The 7500-nt window shown below is 33.8% G+C and overlaps 1 long non-coding RNA gene across 1 annotated transcript in view; it reads left to right on the forward strand.

The window, feature by feature from the left end:
• The window catches only part of LOC136852729 (uncharacterized), a 255061-nt gene that overhangs the window by 173300 nt on the left and 74261 nt on the right, over positions 1-7500 (forward strand). The window lies entirely within an intron of this gene.

Here is a 7500-nt window from a genome sequence, read left to right on the forward strand (position 1 = left end):
GGGCCTTTCTTCCAAAGCTTCAGGATCTATTTGCGTCTCGTAAAGTAAACAAACCGCGAACATAAACGTAGATTCTACCCCGTGGAATGAGGAAAAAGCTACAGCAGGGCATTGAGGGGCCCATTAGAGAAACGAGAGAGAGAGAGAGAGAGAGAGAGAGAGAGAGAGAGAGAAAACTTTTCACGCAGTAAATTAATACCTAATATAAATATAATTTTCACTTTATACATGAATATGAATAGGATAAAGGTAAGCCCAATGTTTTGCCAATTGTTTTGTGTATTTTACCTTGTGGACACTTACCTGGACAAACTGAATTTAGCCCCATTGAGATTTTGTCTGGTTTTTCTTGTTATTTTTGCCTTCATTTGAATATGCTTTTTGTCAATGAAAACTGGAGATTTTTTAATATTCAGTCTTAAATTTTTAAGTTCTTAAATATTTGCTATTTTTTCAAGCACTTTGTCAGCGACAATCTGGTCAGTGCACACTATCACAAATTGAATTTTATTTAATATTCAAAGTTTTAAATTTTGTAATTCTTTAAATATTTGTTTATTTGAATAAATTTTCTTTATGTCAAAATTGAGTTTTCAAGCACTTTGTCAATGACAGTCTGGTCATTGCAAACTTGAAATTTTTAAATATCCAAAATTTTACATTTATAAATTTTTAAATATTTATTTATTTAAAAAAAATTTTCTTTATGTCAAAATTGAGTTTTCAGGCACTTTGTCAATGGCAGCCTGGTCAGTGCACTGTAGCGTATCTGGTAATTTTCAAATATTCAAAATTTTAAATTTATAAATCTGTGAATTTTTATTTATTTGACCAAACATTTTTTCGCGGTATAACGTTTGTTAAATTTGAACTTAAATATTTGTTCTTTAAAAAAACTTCTTTGACCAAGCACTTTTAAATATTTATTTATTTGACCAAACATTTTTTCGTGTTATAATGTTTGTTAAATCTGAACGTCTTATATATTTGTTCTTTAAAAAAACTTCTTGACCAAACATTTTTAAATATTTATTTATTTGACCAAACATTTTTTCGTGTTATAATGTTTGTTGAATTTGAACTTCTTAAATATTTGTTCTTTTAAAAAAAAACCTTCCTTGACCAAACAATTTTAAATATTTATTTATTTGACCAAACAGGTTTTCGTGTTATAATATTTTTCAAATTTGAACTGATTAAATATTTGTTCTTTAAAAAAACTTCCTTGACCAAACATTTTTAAATATTTATTTATTTAACCAAACAGTTTTTCGTGCTATAATATTTGTTAATTTTGGACTTCTTAAATATTTGTTCTTTTAACAAAAATTTCAACCTTAAATATTTGTTCTTTAAAAAAAACCTTCCTTTCTGTTGAAATATTTGATAAATCTCTTGTGTGCAATTGGAACGAATTCGGGAAAACACGGAAGAAGAGAGATCCGCACAGATGACCCGCACTGTCACAATGAACTCTCCGACAGAGCAATTTATTTCAACTTGTGGGTAGAATTTCTGGTGTTCACTGGGATGTGCCTTCCATTATTTCCATTTTAGCGAATGTTTCTCTAATTGCAGTGCAAGCATTGCAACATATTTTGTTTGAACCCGGTACATCGACAGTGTCAGAGGCTTTTGCAATAGAGAGGCTATAATGGCTGTCGCAGCATCGTTTTCTCTCTCTCTCTCTCTCTCTCTCTCTCTCGTGTGAATGTAACGTTTTGTGTCTGTATATTCTGTCATTATTGACGGGAATGAACTTCCCAAAATATATAAAAAAAAATTTTTTAGTCTCTCTCTCTCTCTCTCTCTCTCTCTCTCTCTCTCTCTCTCTCTCTCTCTCTCTCTCTCTCTCTCTCTCTCTCTCTCTCTCTCTCTCTCTCTCGTGTTAATGTGACTTTTTGCGTATATACATTCTGTCATATACAGTAGATGTGACGTTCCCAAAATGTTTATCCTATTTAAAAAAAAATTTTTGACTCTCTCTCTCTCTCTCTCTCTCTCTCTCTCTCTCTCTCTCTCTCTCTCTCTCTCTCTCTCTCTCTCTCTCTCTCTCTTGTTAATGTTTCTTTTGTGTACGTACATTCTGTCATTATACACAGCAGAATGGTGAGATTAAAATAAAAATGTTTATCTCTATTTAAAAACTCTTTTTTCTCTCTCTCTCTCTCTCTCTAATGTTTCTCTCATTCTGTCATTATACACAGCAGAAGTGAGATTCCCAAAATGTTTATCGTATTTAAAAACTTTTTTACACTCTCTCTCTCTCTCTCTCTCTCTCTCTCTCTCTCTCTCTCTCTCTCTCTCTCTCTCTCGTGCTAATGTGACTTTTTGTTTAAGTTCACTTGTCCTTATAAACAGCAGTGACATTCCAACATATTTTCAAGTCTCTCTCTCTCTCTCTCTCTCTCTCTCTCTCTCAGGATAACGTACGCGTATAAAATGTGTATATACTGGGTTCGCTCCATTCTCCCGGCTGAAGTTCAGAGAATTATTTTTAACAGCCCTCCAGTTAATGCTGGATTGAAATTTTAACCTTTAATCAGCATCCATGTTTCAAAGCAATCCTCTCAACGCTTCGGTTTGACGCAGTTAAACATTTTAATTTCTTTTGTGTGAGCTGCAATTCCCAGAAATCTCCTCTTATATATATGTGTATATATATATATATATATATATATATATATATATATATATATATATATATGTATATATATATATATATATATATATTCATACATACATACATATAAATATATACATATGTATATATTTAAATATTTACATACATGCATATATTTAAATATTTATATATATATATATATATATATATATATATTATATACAATATATATATTTATATCTATATATATATATATATATATATATATATATATATATATATATATATATATATATATATATATATATATATATATATATATATATATATATATATATATATGTGTATACATATACTGTACATATATTAAATGCAGGCATTTATTTTGGCCTTGGTATCCAACTATTCATGGAAAGGCCTTCCTGATGTCTAGATAATCCTGATTTCTTTATAGCACTGAAGAACTTCAGGCATTCCTGATTTAAAAGGTGCTATTTTCATCCACACGTCATCTTTTATTCAAACCAACTTTTGAAATTACGCCAGTTTACAGAAAGAGAAGCCTCTGTTGCGGCTTGTGTTTCTCACATTTATTTCGAATTATTATTCATTCAGTGTATGTGTGTGTGTTTTTTTCTATAATTGTATTGGTTATCATTTTGAATGATGATTTTTCTAAAATCTTTATTTACTATTGAAATACTTCTTAGTCAAGTGTTAAGAAGACGTACTATGTTGGGAACAGTGTATGTTTATGTATATAGCATAACAATAATAATAATAATAATAATAATGTTATAATAATGATAATAATAATAATAATTATTGGTTATCGTTATGTACATATTCTTAGACAACTCTTTAGCCCAGAATTCCGAGACATTTCATAGTATTTTTCACTGTCATAATAATAATAATAATAATAATACAACTAAGCCTACCCTTAACCACTGGGGTATTTCCATGAGTACAGACACCTGACAGACATAAAGACAAAAACTGGGCATAGACGTCCTCAAAAACCCCTATTCCATAATCTTGTAATGATTCTCTTACGTCAACAAGACCTGGTTGAAAGAAGCACTACTAATTTTCTGAGTTTGCTGTGAAAAGTCTACTTTCTCTTTTGATGTTAAGATTGGTCTTTTGTTAATTTGACTCCTTTAACTGTTAATTTAACCCTTTACCTGTGAATTTAACCTACTTTACCTGTCAACATAAGCCCTTTACCTGTTAATTAAACCATTTTACCTGTTCATGTAACCGCTTTACCTGTTAATTTAACTCGTTTGCCTATCAATATAACCACTTTACCTGTCAATATAACTCCTTTACTTATTAATTAAACCCCTTTACCTGTTAACGTAACGCTTTATCTTTTAATTAAACCCTTTACCTAATATAACTCCTTAACCTGTTAATTAAACCCCTTTACCTGCTAGTATAACTCCTTTACCTGTTAATTAGACCCCTTCACTTGCTAATATAACTCCTTTACCTGTTAATTAAGCCCCTTTACCTGTCAATATAACCCCTTTACCTGTTAATTAAACCCCTTTACCTTTGATTTCTCTTTTTCCTCTTTCATTTGTACTTTCCTTTCACATTCTTGAGAGAGAGAGAGAGAGAGAGAGAGAGAGAGAGAGAGAGAGAGAGAGAGAGAGAGAGAGTAACCACTATCCTTTCTGCTGCATGATATCTTGAGAATTATATTGGCTTTGATTTTACTGTCTGAGTAATTATCAAAATAAAGTAGGTTTAGTAAGGAGATTGTCAGGTATTTTCGTTATACTGACACTTGTGTCAAGTGTCAGACAATTTTTTTTTTTTTTTTAATTTACTTTCAATGGTTTTGTTTGTAATAGGTGAAAAATAGTCTCTCTCTCTCTCTTTCTCCTCTCTCTCTCTCTCTCTCTCTCTCTCTCTCTCTCTCTCTCTCTCTCTCTCTCTCTCTCTCTCAAACCAGTTTTTCTTCAGAATTTTAGAGTAATTCGAAGTACGATTATCGCCAAAGAAATAGCTGTTGAGGTTGTAACTGATTTAAAAAAAACCGCCACAAAAAAAAGACCACTTCTTGTAATGAAACAAAAGGTACCAGAAAGCATAAAAAAACACCGACTTCCTTCTAAAGGTTAATCGTAATGTCGTGGTGGAACTGCCAGTGCTACAATATTGATTCCATTATGTGATTGGGAATCAAGTACAAACAAGTAAAAAGTGCGCCGAAGTTTCTTCGGAGCAGTCGAGTTTTCTGTATATAGTATAACCAAGGCCACCCAAAATAAATCCATCTTTCGGTGGCCTCGGTATAATCGGTATGAGCCGCTGTCAATGAAACTTTAACAACGGCCCGGTGGTGGCCTGGCCTATATCGTTGCCAGACGCACGATTATGGCGAACTTTAAGCTTAAATAAAATAAAAACTACTGAGGCTGGAGGGTTGCAATTTGGCATGTTTGATGATTGGAGGGTGGATGATCAAAATACCAATTTGCAGCTCTCTAGCCTCAGTAGTTTTTAAGATCTGAGGGCGGACAGAAAAAGTGCGGATAGAAAAAGTGCGGACGGACAGACAAAGCCGGCACAATAGTTTTCTTTTACAGAAAACAAAAATTGGCATCTTAAGGGGTTGTGTTCATTAAGTGGATTCAGCTAACGGAAATCAACCAGCGGAGGAACGAAAAACTTTTCCTCTGTCTGTCGGGTGAAGAGTCCTGAGGTCCATACCAGTCCTCTTATCCATTTTAAAGCCCTTAGGACAAGGTCTATGAACATGAATAAGACTATAAACATTAAGCGAACAGATAGATTTATGAAAATTTAGGCATAGCTGCTGTCCCCCCCTTATTTATTTTTATTTATTTATTTATTTATTTTTTTGCCATAGAAACATAGGCGCAAATGTATGCTTCAAGCGAAAAAGGCATGTGTTAGAAGAAACAAATAAATAAACAGTCCGAAACTAGCAGAAACTTAGCACGATAAACGAGCAGATGGTGTCAAGTGGTGGCCCAAAAGTATTTGCTATAAAATTGGGTTAGGTGCAGACGTAGATATATTGACCATTGCAGGAACTCATCTCAAGCCCCAAGGACTTCAGAAGTATCAGAATAATACAGAATGTGTGTGTGTATGTTTGTTTATTATATGAAAGAAGTAAAAGCTCTTTTTAAGTGGCAGGTTTGTTAACTTAATAATAACGCTGTAAAGCTTGGCGAAATATATTGTCGAGTGATAGATGATTATTTCAGCATGATGGGAATTTCTTTTAACCAGGTTAATACAGAATGTATTTTATATAACCCAAAAATAACCCCATTATACATGTTAATAATGTTTATCATAACAAATTTACTTCGTAGGGGGATAGTGCCGTCAGTGCACCTCAAGGGGTGCACTGTAGGCATTACTTAAGGTTCTTTGCAGCTTGCCTTCGGCCCCTCGCTGCAAACCTCTTTCATTCCTTTTACTGTTACTCCATTCATATTCTCTTTCTTCCATCTTGCCATCCACCCTCTCCTAACAATTGATTCATGGTGCAACTGCGAGGTTTTCCTCCTGTTATGCCTTTCAACCCTACCTGCTCTCACTTTCCTTTCAAGAGCTGAATAGCCTCATAGGTCCCAGTGCTTGGCCTTTGGCCTAAACTCTATATTCCATTCCATTTCATCATAGCAATTTTACGTCTGTCATCACGTCAAAGGGAATAAAACTCTTGTTAAGATACCGCGGAAAGAATAATATTATAAGACTTTACATGTACTCGCAGGAGGAATACAATTTACATAGACTTATTGGAATGTTTACATTTCGAGACGATGTCATCGACATTCCACTTCTTGATCGGCAGGAAAACTCTCATTTTTACCAACGAAACCGTTGGCAGGAGAGAGAGAGAGAGAGAGAGAGAGAGAGAGAGAGAGAGAGAGAGAGAGAGAGAGAGAGAGAGAAGTGTATCTTTGGCTCTAAAAAAATACGATAGACGTTTTACTTTGGACATAGAAGCCATTGGTTACACTCAAGAGAAACGGGAAATGATGAGAGAGAGAGGTGAGCCATTGGATATATGCGAAATAAACTTGAAATGATGAGAGAGAGAGAGAGAGAGGTAAGCCATTTGATATATTTGAAAGAAACTTGAAATGATAGAGAGAGAGAGAAAGAGAGAGAGAGAGATGGGGGGGGGAGAAAGAAAGAGATAAAGAGATAGGCCATTGGATATATGTAAAAGATGAAATGAGAGAGAAGAGAGACTTGAGAGAGAGAGAGAGAGAGAGAGAGAGAGAGAGAGAGAGAGAGAGAGAGAGAACATCTTAGACTTCTAGGAAGCGTGTGTATCGAGTCTACCAATATTTGTAATGGTACTGATGTCTAGTGGTTGAGAGAGGCTTCTCGTAGCTTCCCAGATAGGGTAATCATATTCAGAAGCACCCTTGAAGTTTATGTCAGTTGCTGATAAAATATCGTCTGATTTCACGGAGTCCTAATCACGTGTTCTGAGAAAAAAAAAAAAAAAAAAAAAACTGGAATTCACTTATATTTTTACTCGCACAAAATTTTCCCCATTTTTTTATTCGATAAATCCCTTCAGCTGATTTTCTAGTGTCGTTTTTTTCTATTTTATATTTGGCCAATCTTCGAGTGATACTCGACGACGACCTCGAAGGTTTTTGCTCTTCTTCTCTCTCTCTCTCTCTCTCTCTCTCTCTCTCTCTCTCTCTCTCTCTCTCTCTCTCTCTCTCTCTCTCTCTCTCGCATTTCAGAGGGTCGTTTCTTTCTTTTGTTGTTTAGTTAATACTTTTTCAACTTTTGTAGATTTCTACCGTGATCTGTGATTTTAATTTTTTGCCCTTATTGATTTTTCTTTTATATTTTTA

Source organism: Macrobrachium rosenbergii, chromosome 26 (genome assembly GCF_040412425.1).
Source record: "Macrobrachium rosenbergii isolate ZJJX-2024 chromosome 26, ASM4041242v1, whole genome shotgun sequence".
NCBI classification, from domain to species: Eukaryota; Metazoa; Arthropoda; class Malacostraca; order Decapoda; family Palaemonidae; genus Macrobrachium; species Macrobrachium rosenbergii.